This window comes from Mustela nivalis (assembly GCF_964662115.1).
Source record: "Mustela nivalis genome assembly, chromosome: 7".
In the NCBI taxonomy this organism is placed as follows: Eukaryota; Metazoa; Chordata; class Mammalia; order Carnivora; family Mustelidae; genus Mustela; species Mustela nivalis.
In genome coordinates, this window is record NC_139026.1 from 5,507,893 (window position 1) to 5,523,425 (window position 15,533).

The window sequence follows — 15,533 nt, forward strand, 5'->3', positions numbered from 1 at the left end:
AAGCGGCGTGACCAAGAACCACGGGCACCAAGAGGACAAAAATCCTGTAACATTAAGAAGGAAAGAAATAGACAGGAAAGGGGCCAATGTGTAGATGGTGGAGCGCTGCCTGGGTCACGTGGTAGGAAGTGGCCTCTGGGGCTAGGAGGTTCAGAAAGGCTCAGGGGGTGTCTTGTTGCTGGCCAGTGCCAGGCTCGCCGTCTCCCTGTGGTGTCTGGTCTGCGGAAACCCCTTCCAGCCTCACCAGCGCTTGGTGTGAAGGGGGACGTGTGTGAGCGCGGGTGTACAGGGGAAGGGGATGAGAGCAAGGACTGACAGGCAGATGGGGAAGAGCAGGAGGCTGGAGGCCCGCGCCACTGGCCAGCACCCGTTCAGAAACCTCCAGCAGTGATTGTAGGCGCAATGCTACTTTCCAAACAATTTGGAAAGTGAAAAACCACTCTATTTCTTTGTGGTCTCTCTCAGTTCCTATCCATAGGTGCTGGAATCATACAGTCCCCACCATTTTGTGTCCTGCTTTCCCTTTGACCATTTTAGCTGAAGCATTTTCCCAGGTTGCTGCACCCTCCTCCTGATTATTCTCCAGTTGGAACCAGCCCACGCCTGGGTTGGGGGGGACCTGGTTTCTAATTCTGGCTCTGCCACTTACTCTCTTTACTCCAGCCATTCCCCCCCAGCCCCCAGCAAGTTGCTGGGGCGCTGGCTGCAGACCCTCCCTTGGGTGTAGCCTTTTCGCACTCTCCAGGAGGACCCCGGGAAGCAGTGCTTGGAAAGCGCTGGGGGAAGTGCGTCATGAAGGTCAGCAGTTTTAGTCTTTATTCTCTCTGTCTGTGGAATGGGGCTGACACCCCAGCAGGCAAGGTCTGGTGAGAACTAGAAATAAAGTGTTCCATTGTGCAGTGCCCGGGCCGCTCTCCCTGACTGCACGGTCCACACACACTCTCACACGCACTCTCTGCGGCTCCGTCCACACACACACACACACACACACGCACGCACTCCCCGCGGCTCCGTCCACACACACACGAACGCACTCTCTCTCTCTGCCCGGCTTAAACTAAGCGGCTCAGGAGCGATCTGCACTTGTGGCGGGAATCTGAGGAAGCCGGGTTGACACTGGCATCCCTGAGCGCCCCAGGGGAGGAAACTTCCGGAACAACCAGTCAGGTGAGGCGCTGCCTTCCCGCGCTCCCCGCGCCTAGGTTTCAGCAGAGCCACTGGGCTCTAGCCCGGGTGAACGACCCCGCGAAGCACAGCTCGGGAGCGACCCCGGGACGGTGACCCCGTACCCTAGCTCTTGCTTAAGTAGGCACTCCCCCTTTGATGGACGGGAGTCGCCGCCAATGGCGCCCGGGGGCGGTCCTTCGGCGCAGCAGGGGGCGGGCCGCCTCCTGGGGCCCTGGTCCAATCTGGGCTGCCGGAGGGGCTGTGGGGCGGGGCCCGGAACCCAGCAGCCAATGGGACAAGCACAGCGGGCGCGGCGGGGGCGGAGCGCTGGTGGCTGGCGGCAGCTGCGGCCGCGGCGGGGCAGGGCAGGGCTGAGGAGCGCGGCCGGAGCGAGGGCGGCAGCCGGACCCGGAGACGCCGTCGCGGCCGGAGCGGGGTGAGCGGCGAGCCGGGAGGAGAGCGGCGGCCGAGGTGAGGGGCGCGCCGCGACGGTTGGGGCGCCGCGGGCGGACGCGGGGCCGCGGGCGGGCGGCGGGGCCCGCGCCCTGTCAGGCCGCCGCGCCGGGGCCGCGCTCCGCGCCGGGGGGAAGCCTCTGCGGCCGCGCGGCCGGCGCGCGGACTTCCTGTCGCCGTGGGAGGGGGCGTGCTCGGGGGCCGCGGCGGGCGCCGCAGGGCGGGTGGGCGCCGCCGGCGCGGGCTCGGCGCGGGGCTCCGGGCGCCCGCGGGCGAGTTCTCGGGCGGGGGTCGCGGGCGAGCGGAGTGCGGCGGCGGCGGCGCCCGCGGGCTGGGAGCTGCCGCCCAGGGGCAGGTGGGCGGCTGCGGGGCGGCTCGGGGAGGAGCCGCGAGCGCGCTGCGGGGAGCCCGCGGGGCCGAGGGGCGCCGAGGTGCGCTGCGGGATCCGCGGGAGGCGAGGGCGGCTGCGGGAGCGGCGCCGGAGCCCCGGGGTGGCTGGTGAGCGCCAGTTGGAGGGCAGGGCCGGGTCCGACGGGTGGCGGGGGCAGGCGGGACGCGGACGCGGATGAGCTTATGGGGGCCCTTCGACGACCGCCCTTCCTTCGCTTCCTTTCCACCCTCCGCGTGCCTCTGCTGGCTCCACGGGGGTGGGCGGCGAGGCCTGCCTTGTGAGCAGCCCCTAGGGCAGGGGGCACTGGCAGGAGAGGCTGGGGCTGTTCGCCCGCTCCGCCCTCGGGGTTTCCCACAGTCACCGATTCTTGGAACCGTGAGCGCCTTCTCCCTTCTGGGGTTTCCGAGCCTGCCGGGTCATCGGAGGGCTCCGGGCTGGAGAAGTAGCGATTTCTGTCCTCTGATCTCACTGGTCCGTTGGGCTTTTGGCTCCACCAGAGAAGGGCGATTTCCCTTTCGGACGGACTTGGTCGGGAGAGCAGGTTGTGCGCCTCCTTGCACCCCCCCCCCCACCCCCCCGCGCAGCTCTAGCCTCTGACGATGCTGCTGTCCAGTTGGATGCCCAGGGGAAGGCGGCCTTCAAGGTGGGGTGTGTGTCATCATTCCGGAGCCTTCTCTGCCGCAGCTGTCCTGTGTTTTTTTGTGGTGAAAGGGTAGGCTGCCCAGAGTCTCCACGGCTACTCATCACACTGTTTACCAAACACTCCCTGGCTGTCCTGATGAAAATCAAGAGAACTGCTAAAGGAATTCAAACCTGAGCTGCTGTCAGTGAGCTCACAGCTTCCTTCCCTGCTCTGCAGTTCCTCCCTCCGCAGTTGGATGCTGAAATTCTCTTTTAATCCTCCTGGGATTGCCAGTTTGGGCCCAGGGCCAGGAAACCAACCAGGTGGGGGCTGTTGAATGCCAGCCCTCCCGTTCTGGCCCCAAATGTTCTTACTCCACTTGATTCACAAGCCTGGTTGCAGCCTCCGCATAGAGGCATTGAACAGGAGCCAGTGCAAGTTGGGTTTCTCTTGATTCACGTGGGATACTCATCTGTGTGCGTTTTAACTTAATTCTGGAGCTCGGCAATCAATCTCCTGGGTGAGGTTATGCTAGTTAAGATACGAGGCCACATCAAAAACTTTTCTGTGGTGTGTGATTTTCTTTTGACAATTGTCTTCAAGCTTTAAAGAAACTGGCCGATATAGGCTGATGTATTTATTACTTGGGAAAGTAACATAACCCAGAGGGATAGAAGCGTGATTAGGTCTGCACTCTTGCTTCACTTTGTTGGAGAAGAATAAGAACTCATTGGAATGGAAACAGCTCATGCTGTTTGGGCGCTGGAACTTTATTTCTCTCAGTCTTAAATATATGAGAGGTCATAATATTTAAATCACCTAAAAGTATGCATATGTAAAAAGCCTTGTCTGGGTTTTGGACATAGGCTGAGAGATAAGGTTGTCTTTCCTTAGTCCCAGATGCCTAAACAGATCTCTGATAGCCAGACCATTCCTGGGGTGGGAGCTGAGGGGCATTTGCCCTTCACCTTTTCATTTTCTTCCCTATTCACTTGAAAGTTGTAGACTTTCACTTGAATTCACTTGAAACTTGTAGACCGAGTTAAGGCCATGATGCTCAGGCTTCCTGCTTGTGACAGGGTCATCACCTGGTTCCAGGATGTTACGGAATATCAAAAAGATTTCATAGATTCCTTAATAATAGTAATGGTGCCTTGTCTTTAGAGATTGGGTAGCATTTACCAAGGGCTTTCTGGCCACCCTCACCTGAACCTTGCAGCTGACTCGCGCCTGCCTTATCTGTCATCAGATTGTCATGGCCGCTTTGCGGAGGCCACCCTGTAGATTATGGGGTAATGACCACATTCATGTGAGCCGTAGTGCTGGCTCGGTTTTTTCCCCAATTAGGTTGTTTGAACTGCAGTGCCACACCTGAGAACAGCACGGCCATGCCTCAGTTATGAAGTCAGTGTGCATTCCACAGGTAGAGACCTTTCTTTATGGCCCTGGCAGTGATCCTTCACATACCTGAACGCATCTTAGTGCCTGAAACCTGACTCCGGATGGGTCCCAGTGCTGGTCTCTGGGATGGCTGTGTAGGATTCCTTCAAATACTTAGTATTCAGATGATTATGTTCTGTCTGCTGACTGGAGACAGTCTTAAAAGAGGAATTCTCGAAGTATACTGAGAAGCATTCTGTGCCATGCAACATTCTTGGCATACGTGCAGTTCCAAAGATAACTGTTAGAAGCACTGGCCATCTAAGACCACACGGGTTGGTAGTTTGATTAAAAGCACATAAAACAACAACAGTCTCCTTTCTTTATGTATTGATTTCTTTTTGTTCCCATGATTGCACATTTATGTTTGTTTGGTAAAATAGCACCATGTAATCCATTTTTTTATTTCCTAGAATAAAATCTTCATTTTGTTTTTAATTATTTTAAAAAATTTATTTGCTTATTTTAGAGGCAGAGTGTGCGTGTGTGGGTAGTGGTGCTGAGGGCGCATAGGGCAGGGCAGGGCAGAGAGAGAGGGAGAGGGAGAGAATCCCAAGCAGACTTGGTGCTGAGCACTGAACCTGATGCAGGGCTCTATCCCAGGACCCGAGATCATGACCAGAGCCAAAACCAAGAGTCAGGGGCGCCTGGGTGGCTCAGTGGGTTATAGCCTTTGCCTTCGGCTCAGGTCACGATCCCAGGGTCCTGAGATCGAGCCCTGCATCATCGGGCTCTTTGCTCGGCAGGGAGCCTACTTCCTCCTCTCTCTCTGCCTGCCTCTCTGCCTACTTGTTTCTATAAAATAAATAAATAAAATCTTTAAAAAAAAAAACCAAGAGTCAGACACTCAACTGACTGAGCCACTGAGGCACCCTTAAATTATTTATTTATTTTTTCGTTCTTTTTATTTTTATTTTTTAAGTTTTTATTTATTTGACAGAAATCACAAGTAGGCAGAGAGGCAGGCGGAGAGAGACTGGGAAGCAGGCTCCCTGCTGCGCAGAGAGCCCAATGCGGGGCTCAATCCCAGGATTGAGATCATGACCTGAGCTGAACACAGAAGCTTTAACCCACTGAGCCTCCCAGACACCCCTCGTTCTTTCTTTTTAAAGTAATCTCCACACCCAGTGTGGAGCCCCACACAGGACTCAAACTCACAACCCTGAGATCAAGACCTAAGCTGAGGTCAAGAATTGGATGCTTAACTGACTGGGCCACCCAGGTGCTCCTTAAAGATTTTATTTTATTTATTTATTTTTTAAAAAAGATTTTATTTGTTTGACAGAGAGAGACAGCAAGAACATAAGCAGGGGGAGTGGAAGAAGGAGAAGTAGGCGTCCCACTGAGCAGGGAGTTGGATGCCAGGCTTGATCCCAGGACCCTGGGACCATGACCTGAGCCAAAGGCAGACACTTAACAACTGAGTCACCCAGGCTTCCCAAGAATTTGTTTTTAAGTAATCTCTACACCCCCAGTGTGGGGCTCAAGCTCACAACCCCAAGATTAAGAGTCACATGCTCCACTGACTGAGCCAGCCAGGTGCCCCAAAGTCTTAATTTTTTTATTTTTTAAAAGATTTTATTTACTAGAGAGAGGGAGAGAACACAAGCAGGGGAAACAGAAGAGGGAAAAGCAGGCTCTCCACTGAGCAGAGAGCCTCACACAGGGCTCAATCCCAGGACCCCCAAATGACCTGAGCCTAAGGCAGATACTTAACCAACTGAGACACCCAGGTGCCCCCCATCTTTATTTTTTAATTGATAAATATTTGACATACATTAATGTGTATTTAATTTCTTTTAAAAAATTTCCATATCAAAATTATAGGAGTGTTTCTTGGCTGCAGGCACCAAACTAGGTAGAGAAGGGGTTACAGAAATGAAGGAAAAGCTGTCTCAACCAGCAAAGACCTCAGCAGGAAGCCTTGAGAAGACTGAGGATAGAAACTTTGCTATGACTTTAGCAACCACACGTGCCACGACTTGTGTAACACACTCTGGCTGTTTGAGATTTGTGTGACTTTTGTCCTCCCTAGAAATTTGGTATGGTGGGGTGGGCGGAGCATGGTTGGAGAGGAGGAGCCCTGGGCCAGCCTTCCTCTCACTAACTTTGAGGCCTAGAACAGTCACATATCTTAGGGTCTCAGTTTGTTTGTTTTAAAGACTTTAGTTATTTATTTGACAGAGAGAAAGATGACAAGCAGGCAGAAAGAGAGGGGGAAGCAGGCTCCCTGCTGAGCAGACAGCCACACTGAGCCACCCGGGTGCCCTGGGTCTCAGTTTTTATATTTGTAGGATGAGGGGCCGAGAGGTTCTTAACCTTTTGAGAATCTGATAAAAATTGTGGCCTCCTTTCCAGAAAGCATGCAGTTTCAGAGGCCAGGGCCAGATTTAGGACTCTGGGATCACCCCATCTCTAAGCTCCCTCTCACCGATGATATTCTATAATCCTATTTTCTCGGTCATCTTTGAGCTAATAATAATGTAACTTGTGTTTATAGAGGACACATTCCAAAGCTTTTTCACCTCTCGTCTTTTTTGTCCTTAAAACATTTCTGAGTGGCGTGGGTGGTGATGGATATTCCTTCTTGTGATGAAGAAAGGGATACAGGACTGGCCACCACTCTGGTAGGATCCCCCGGTGAGAGGCTTGTAGTGGGACCAGAACTGGGACACCTGGTTGCCAGCTTGGGGTTTTTCCATTAGGTTTTTGCTTCCTTGGTGGTTGTCATTACGAGTTTTGTTTGGCTGTGTAAATATCCCAGAATGTGTCACTTACAGAGGAAACTCTTTGCTCATCTGCTGAAAGGACTATTTCTTGGTCTGAATTTGGTTCACTAAACACCTTTCTGCCTGACTGTCAAAAGGACACTTATTTTGTTTTTGTTATTTTTTCTTGCCATGTTTTTCATAGGGTTCACATTTGTAGGACTTTGGTGTTTTGAGCAGACTTGTTTAACGTTTATTGATTAAAGTACACATTGAAATGATTGCTTCTCAGTTGCTTAGCAGTTGAAACACTTGTGAAATAAATGTTAAGTGAAAACTCCAAATGTTTGACTTGTTCCATCCAAATATGTACTTGCAGATGAGACTCCCAGCCTATGAGCTGCTGGGTGGGCTTGGAGTCGGGTGTGGATTGTGGCAATGATGATGACTACCCAGCAGTGGCTTCTTGTGGCCTTCTGGGCAGATTCTGAATATGGAAGGGACTGATTTTTTTTTCAGTTTATTAACAGCACAGGGTCTTAGTTATGTAAAGAGCTTATGTATCCAAAAGAACACGGAATTTTAAAGACTCACAGATGTTAGGTGATTTATTACTCATGAAAAGAATCTTCATAGTAAAGATGATTTGAATACTCAGATATGGAAGTATAGGATGGTATACAGTAGGTATCACTCAAATGTGGTATGAGTCTCTGTGTGGTCCTGTCTCTTGTCTTCCTGTTATGTTATTCATTGTCCAGACATGGAAACAGGTGATTTGTTTGTTTCATGATGCATTTCTTTAGGATACCCACAAGAACGAGGCAAACACACATGGTCTCCCTGATACTGAACCGAAAGCCCCATGCCACGTGTCAGCTTTCTTAAATGCGTTGCTCCCCAGAGAGAGGAATTGGTGGAGGCTGAAGGCAGAATTGAATTCTGAGCATTTGGAAGTTACCAAAAGTAGAAGCCTGGTCAGGAAATGATGCTGTTGGAGGGCAAGGCCCATGACGAAGGGTAAGCGCCAGGCTGCAGCCACCTTGCAGGGACAGTGTCTGGTTAAACATGTGATCTGCCGTAATGTCTCCTTCATTAGCTCTGCTGGTCTTTCTAAGCCCTCACTCTGACCAGGAGACTTGCATCCATAGGTTGGCCCTTCTCTTCCAGGGGCTACCTGTCTGTGATTTAGATATTGATAGAGTGGCAGGGCTGTCACTTGGAAACTCCATTGTCTGCTGTGTCGAAGTGCTTGTTTTTTTTTTTTTTTAAAGATTTTATTTATTTATTTGACAGAGAGATCACAAGTAGGGAGAGAGGCAGGCAGAGAGAGAGAGAGGAGAAAGTAGGCTCCCCGCCGAGCAGAGAGCCTGATGCGGGACTCCATCCCAGGACCCTGAGATCATGACCTGAGCCGAAGGCAGCGGCTCAACCCACTGAGCCACTCAGGCGCCCCGAAGTGCTTGTTTTTTTATTTTACTTTCCCTCCTGGGGCTGAGAGTGTTTGGGGACATGGGCAAGGTGGGCCCAAGGAGGGGCGGCGTCCTGGCTGCTGTGTGTGCAGTGCACCTGGCCCTGCCCACAGGACCTTGGGATCTGGGATCCCAAGATGAAGGCGACTCTTGGGCTCTGTATTGGCAGCTCAGTCAGGAGGTGGACCTGGAAGCCATCACATTTCATTGCGACAGTAGCAGATGGGCGTGTGTAAAAATGGTGGGAGGGGACAGAAGTGGGAGGGTCTGACTGCCCTAACACTGCAGAGAGCTGACCTTCAGGCAGGTGTCTCTGGAGCTGGTGATGCCTGGAAGGAGAATGGCAGGCAGAGGTGCAGAGCTGTGAAGAATGTGGGGGTGCGAGTGGCTTAGTGTGAGATGAGCCACTTGAGGTGGAAGGAGGGGAGGCTGGGTGCAGGCTTCAGGCTGGAACCTGCCTCGCATGCCTGGTTCGGAGTCCGATGGGGGCTGTTTCAGGGCGGACACAGCAGGTGTCTGTGTCTCTGTACAGAGAGGAAACCTCCGTTGAGAGGTGAGGGATGCAGTCGGCAAGGGGTGATCCTGGTGACTCATTTTAACAATCGCCAGTGTCCCTGGAGGCTCGGAGAGTACCACTGAAGTTTCCAGGAAGCAGTGGCCCTCCAATGAGAGGGGCTTCCAGAGTGGGACTGGCAGCAGTTTTGCCTCAGTGTCTTTGCCTGCGTTTGTGTTTTTCATTGGTAACACGGTGGTTCCTGGGTTCTGCTGCCCTTCCCGTGTGGTCTTTGGTCACAGATCCATGCAGTCAGGAGGTAACTTTCACTGCCAGAAGGAAGGTCATGTTGCAGTAAGGTGTAGGAGGTAACATGGTTTCAGAGTCCCACAGCCTGGGCTGGAGTTCGCTTCTACCACTAGGTAACAGGGTGGCCCTTCCTTGGCAACATGCTTCAGCATCTTCAGAACTGGGATGTTGACAGCCTCCTCGTCCTCCAGCTGAGGACCTTGCTTTGGTGACTCTGGGTCATAAGGGTGATGGCAGGGTTGTTGATGTGGGCGAGGCCACCGGCCCTGCATGGAGTCCCCTCCCTCCCATCCTGGCACTTGCCAGGCCTTCTTGCCACCTTTCTGCATCTGCCCTTCCTGTTGGGTTGAGGGCCTAGGCTGGTCCTATCGCCTCCGGGTCGTGAGGGCACCCCAGCCTCGCTGAAGCCTTGCTCCTTCTGGGTTGGCGATTCTGTGGCCAAGTTGAATGTTCTAGGTTGGAGAAATCCTGTGACTGGAGGTGCGTGAGGGTGGTGATGGCTCACGCCAAGGTGGTGAGAAATGTCAGGACTTGAGAAGGTGAGTTGTCAGGTCGTGTGCACGGGTCACATGCTCAAGATAGCTAAATGCAGACAGCGATGGTAGTTAAGGCTGCAGAACTGTGGAAAGTTTCTCCTCGTTTCCCAGACTGCACCATTACCCTTTTACTTTTAGAAATAGTATGTAAGTAATAACCTGATTTGAGAATGGAAATAAATGTATATAAAAACGGCTTGGTTGCATTTGCAGTTCACCAGAACTTTCCCATAGCTTGCATTTTGTTTCCAGCCCTTTTGGTTGGCTCCCTTCTTTCTTGCTCAGAGGAGAAGAGGAGGGACTGGAGGGTTGGTGGTTTTGCCTGAGACCAGCCGGCCAGGACCCCACAAGGGCCTCCACCCTAATTTGGGCTTCCAGGGAGCCCAGGTACGTGGCCCCGGCTGGCGCCTGCCTGCAGTCTTTAACAGACAGAATGAACTGCGCCTACTGTTTTGAAGTTTCCTATTCAATTGAATGAAATTTTTAAGTGATGCCCAGACCATGGTTGTGAACATTTTCATATATATATATTTTAAGTTTATTTATTTATTTGACAGAGAGACACACAGAGGGAAACAAACAGGGGGAGTGGGAGAGGGAGAAGCAGGCTTCCCGCCGAGGAGGGAGCCCAGTGTGGGGCTTGATCCCATGACCCTGGGATCAAGGCCCAAGCCAAAGGCAGACTCTTTTTTTTTTTTTAAAGATTTTATTTATATATTTGACAGAGATCACAAGTAGGCGGAGAGGCAGGCAGAGAGAGAGAGGGAAGCAGACTCCCTGCTGAGCAGAGAGCCTGATGTGGGCCTCGATCCCAGGACCCTGAGATCATGACCTGAGCTGAAGGCAGCGGCTTAATCCACTGAGCCACCCAGGCGCCCCAAAGGCAGACTCTTAACGACTGAGCCACCCAGGAGCCCAACATGTTCATATTTTAAACTATGTGTTCCATTGTACTCAATTATGTTGTCGCCAACTGAGTGTGCCAAGTCTGTGAGTTGTGGTCTTCAGAGGAGCCACAGAGCAGGCTGTGCTCCCCGCACAGACCTCTGAGGCCCTTATTAGTGGGTTTTGTAGCTGACTGGTTGCTGGAGGCTGGAGCTGGCCTGCCAGGATGCTGTTTAGCTTGGTGGTGACAGTGTTTTAATTAAGGTGGCACCTGTGACGTCCGCACCAGCTAATGCATCATCAGCTGAGTCTGGGCAGGTGCCAGTGAGGAGGCCTGTGACAGTGGGGGTCAGTCAGGGCTGGGGGGTCACCATCTGGGTCAAGCCCCTGGGTTCTGGGGTTTCTGAGGGATCATATAAGAAGCTTTACATTCCTGCTCATTTCATTCTTGGAGCAAGACAGCATTAACTCCATTTTACACGTAAGTAAGTGAAAGTTCTGAGATACATGACCTTCCTAGGGCACCGTCATGCGATGACCTTCCATGGAGAAGGTCGAGAGGCGGCCTTCCACTGGACTCTGAAGCCACATTCTTTTTTTTTTTTTTTTTTTAAAGTAAACTCTATGCCCAACCTGGGGCTTGAACTCACGACCCTGAGATCAAGCGGTGCATGCTCTACCAGCTGAGCCAGCCAGGCACCCCTGAAGCCACGCTCTTGCCACTTATCTTGCTTCCTTGAATAAGTGGATTCTGAGTCGCTCACCCTCATATGAAAATAAACCTTAAACGTTAATCTTCCCTCCTCACCCCTCAGAAACAGAAAAGAGGAAAGTTATATGAAAATAAACCTTAAACGTTAATCTTCCCTCCCCACCCCTCAGAAACAGAAAAGAGGAAAGTTATGTGGTCTTTTAAGATAGGATCTCTGCCTGCCACTAACTTGGTTAAGATAACCTGAAAGTTTGCAGCAGTTTACACAGCGGGGAGATAAGGGCAGAAAAGGGAGAGGCTTCTCCACAGCCCAGCTGTTAGGTGTGTGACCAGGGCGGTGGCTGTCGTCCACCTGTCCATCGTCTCTGCGGCGCCTGTCCCGCTGCCGACTGGGAGCAGGGGGCACAGCATGCCTGGGGAGGCCAGAGCTCCCTGCTTAGTTGTGCCCTTTCCTTACCTTCCACTAGCTATATTTTGAAAGGTGTCATAAGCTGTTCAAAAGCAGCGATTTGAAAGAGAAGAAATTATGTTTCTGTAGAGCATTCATTTTGCACTATGTAAAATTGTGAAAGATCTTCACATTTTGTTGACATTGTGGTATCAATTGAAGATCAGTTGTTGAGGTAAATTAGAGCAGATGGTTGTTTTATGCTTGTGGTAATTGTCGGAAGGCTTTTCCTCCCATTCTTGTCTTTTAGTTCTTTAATTTTTTTTTTTTTTAAGTTCTTTTAAATATTGAAGGTGCAGCATAGAATTTTCTGAATAAAGGCTCTTGGGGCGCCTGGGTGGCTTAGTGGGTTAAGCCTCTGCCTTTGGCTCAGGTCATGATCTCAGGGTCCTGGGATCAAGCGCCCTGTCAGGCTCTCTGTTCACCAGGAAGCCTGCTTCCCGCGCCCCCTCCCCTGCCCACCACTCCTTCCCCCTCACCCCCCACCCCCGCGCCTGTCTCTCTGCCTACTTGTGCACTCTCTCTCTGTTAAATAAATAAAATCTTTAAAAAAAAAATGAATAAAGAACTCTTTTTTGTTTTACCTTCCACATGCATAGAGAGGTTTGTAATGTACCTTAGAAGGAGTAGCTGCCACCCATTAGCTGCCTGCTTTGTTCCAGGCTTCAGAAGAGGCAGGAGGTGCATTTCCTCTGTGTACCTCTGAGGTTACTAGTTGGAGTGCAGGGACTCTGTAGGTAGTGAGATAGTGTGCCTAGTCCAAGGTCATTCAGGTTGTCAGAACAGTGGCTCTGAAGCCAGCGTTGACCACACGTGCCTGCTTCTTTTTCACTGTTTCGCTGTTAGGATTGTATTGTTGAGATCCACTTAAATATTTTATAAGGTATTTTCTGGGTTTTTACTGTTGCCTTTAACAAGACCTTTAGTGATTGCATAATCCTGTGGATGTAATGAGATTAAACCATTTCCCTATTGCTGGCCATTTTAGGTAATTTCCAACTTTTTTTACTGTTGTAGATGAATTTGTAGTTTACAGGTTTATTTTCCTTTCTTCATTTGTGTGATTAGATTAGTTCCTGGGAATAAATTATCAGAAATAGAAATCCTGGATTAAAGGATATGAGCATCTTAGAGGGTTTGAATGCCTCCTCTGTTGCTCTGGGTTTATTTTTCTGATATTTATGGGTGAAAGTATTGAGGGACTCTTTCTTGTTAACATGCCTTGGCCTCTAGAACTTCCAAGTGTCTGTGAGATAAGAAACTTTAGTGAGGTTTTCTCAAATGAGTCACATTTCCTTTCTGGGTTTCTGGATATCATTTTACTTAGATGCTTTCTTTTCATAAGCGAGAAACAGTCTTTGAAAAAGCCTTTCTACTGTGTTTATAATCACCCAAGCTCATGTTTGACATTCCCAAGGCTGTAAGTGTTTGTGGTTGCATTTCTTCGTCAACCCAGTGGTCCTGATACTCGGAAGCACAGCATCTCTTTGAACTTGTTCTCTTCTTTTCCTCGTTTACAGTGTGCGTATTGGGAAGGACATTGTGCCACGTTGTTGCTGCCAGGGTCATCGGTATGGCGGGACAGCCCAGGGGTCGAGCGACCCTGCAGATTTTACCTTGTGTATCTTCTAGAGGCTGCTCTCACAGATGCTCCTGGTGCTGTTAGTTGTTAGAGACCATCATCTCAGAGAACATTCTAGGAGGTTTTTTTTTTTTGTTTTTTTTTTTAAAGATTTTTTATTTATTTATTTGACAGACAGAGATCGTAAGTAGGCAGAGAGGCAGGCAGAGAGAGAGAGGAGGAAGCAGGCTCCCTGCTGAGCAGAGAGCCCGATGCGGGGCTCGATCCTAGGACCCTGGGATCATGACCCGAGCCGAAGGCAGCGGCTTAACCACTGAGCCACCCAGGCGCCCCTCTAGGAGGTTTTTAATGTTGGTACTTACCCTCCTTGTTTTTGTGTTTGTTTTTTCTGTTGGGAAGTTGCTGTGTCCTGCCCTGCCCTTCACAGTGTCCCTTCACTGTGGCCTGGCTGGCTTCTTCGTCTTCTACTGTCCCTTCCCGATCCACCCTGAGACTGAGGGAGTCCTGTTTTCCTGGGGGCTCCTTTTCCAGGGTCTGCAGAAGAAAACATGTTTTATGAGGGATGAGGAGGGGCTCAGGTGGAAGCAGTGCTGGGCCTCAGTGCCTTGTCCCTGGGACTCCTGCTGGGCCTCCATCACATCCTCTGTCTCTGGGGTGGGCAGGGCCTGCTTCCCTTTAGTTCTCTGGCCCCTGGGGGGACAAAAACTATATTCTCGGTTCCTCTTATCCTAGGGAAGAAAGGCTGACGTCCACAACAAAGCAAGAGGTTACTGCACTGAGGTAGAAGTAAGAGGAAATGATCACAACACAGAAGCGTGACAGGAGTGTTGCCTCTCAGACACAAAGTGGGTTTTGCTGCCAGCACGGCGGGGCTTGGCTTGGCGCTGTCCTTCCCCACTCAAGTTTATTCTGTCAGTAAACCCAGATTTTAGACTCCTGCTTTGCTCTGAGCTTGGCCTTCTGTGTTTGTATCACGAAGTCTGGGAATTGTACTTTGCCCCGCTTTCCACAGATGTGTAAGTGTGCCTAGGTTGGCCGTTGCCTAGGCAACCGGCTGAACCTTTGGTTGTGTGTGTGGTGAAGGCTCTGGCAGGCTCTGAAGGCTCTGAAGGCTCAGGCATCCTGGCAGCTTCTTAGCCAACCTGGATGGTGACTACCAAGCCCCAGAGGCACGGGCGCTTAGCTTCGCTTTGTCTTTTCCACACTTCCTGTTTTCCTTCCCGAGAAACGTCTGCTCAGCTGCCCTGCCTGGGTGCGTGCCATGGCAGGGGGCTACTTAATTTCAGGGCAGGCCCTTTGGTAACTGACCAGGAGGCATGATTCCTTAGCAGCCTGTGACCCAAGCTTTATTCAGGGCTCAGCAGGGTGCAGATTGCTGCCTTACCTGAACTGGTTTTTTACTTTGTCATTATCATAATGATGTTTAAAAATTTAATATTTATGGAGGCTTATTTTGTGGCAGTGCCCTACTTTTCCGTGCATGATTACACTTATCCTTATGATAGCTCTGTCTTGCAGGTGGGAAGCTGGGCTTAGGTTAAGTGGCGGGCCTCAGAGCTAGGCTGGGGAGGTGTGTGCATTCGATCAGTGAGCAGCTTGGGGTTGTGGAATTCAGCAAGCTAGGCCTGAGGGCATCAGCAGAAATGTCACCAGAAAACTAAGCGTGCTCATTTTGTCCTGAACACCTCCCTTCTCTGGTTCCCTTAGTGGTCAGAAATGTAACCTTTGCCTGTCCCATCAGATTGCCTTGCTCAGGGATGGAAACATGAGTGGAGACTGCTTTCAGGCCCCTACATGGTAGACAGTGTGGACACTTGAATTCAACAAATATATATGTTTTTATTGTTAGCAAAATTGCATAATCTTTTTTTTTTTTTTTTCCTCTTCTCTAAAATTGCATAATCTTATCCTTGGTCACAAATAGTCGCCTCCTGAATGGCATTTGAGACACACATCATTTAGTGCTCAGCCTAAAGGAGGAGATCCCGGGCGCCTGGGGGGCTGACACGGTGAAGCCTCTGCCGTTGGCGCAGGTCATGATCTCTGGGTCCTGGGATGGAGCTGTGCATCTGGGCTTCTGGCTCAGCGGGGACTCTGCTTCTCCTCTCCCTCTGCCTCTCCCCCTGTTCATGCTCTCTCTCTTTCTGTATCTGTCTCAAATGAATAAAAAAAATCTTTTTTAAAAAAGGAGATTTACATGCATACTGGTATTTTCCACATCAGACAGTTATTTTCTTATTTTAACTTTAAAGGCACTGCCCAATGGACAGATTAAGTTGCTTTTCAAGTTTGTATCCTCTGTAGAGGGTGGGATG

The 15,533-nt window shown here is 50.8% G+C and overlaps 1 protein-coding gene across 7 annotated transcripts in view; it reads left to right on the forward strand.

Annotated features, from left to right (window-relative positions):
• Positions 1-1,483: 1,483 nt before the first annotated feature.
• Positions 1,484-15,533, forward strand: part of PACSIN2 (protein kinase C and casein kinase substrate in neurons 2) — a 132,317-nt gene continuing 118,267 nt past the window's right edge. For 2 of the 7 annotated variants that reach the window (XM_082739860.1, XM_082739866.1), the window contains exon 1: positions 1,484-1,638. The gene's annotated coding sequence lies outside the window, so the exon portion shown is untranslated. The remainder of the gene's footprint in view (positions 1,639-15,533) is intronic. The other 5 variants (XM_082739869.1, XM_082739861.1, XM_082739874.1 and 2 more) reach the window with 3 other exon arrangements.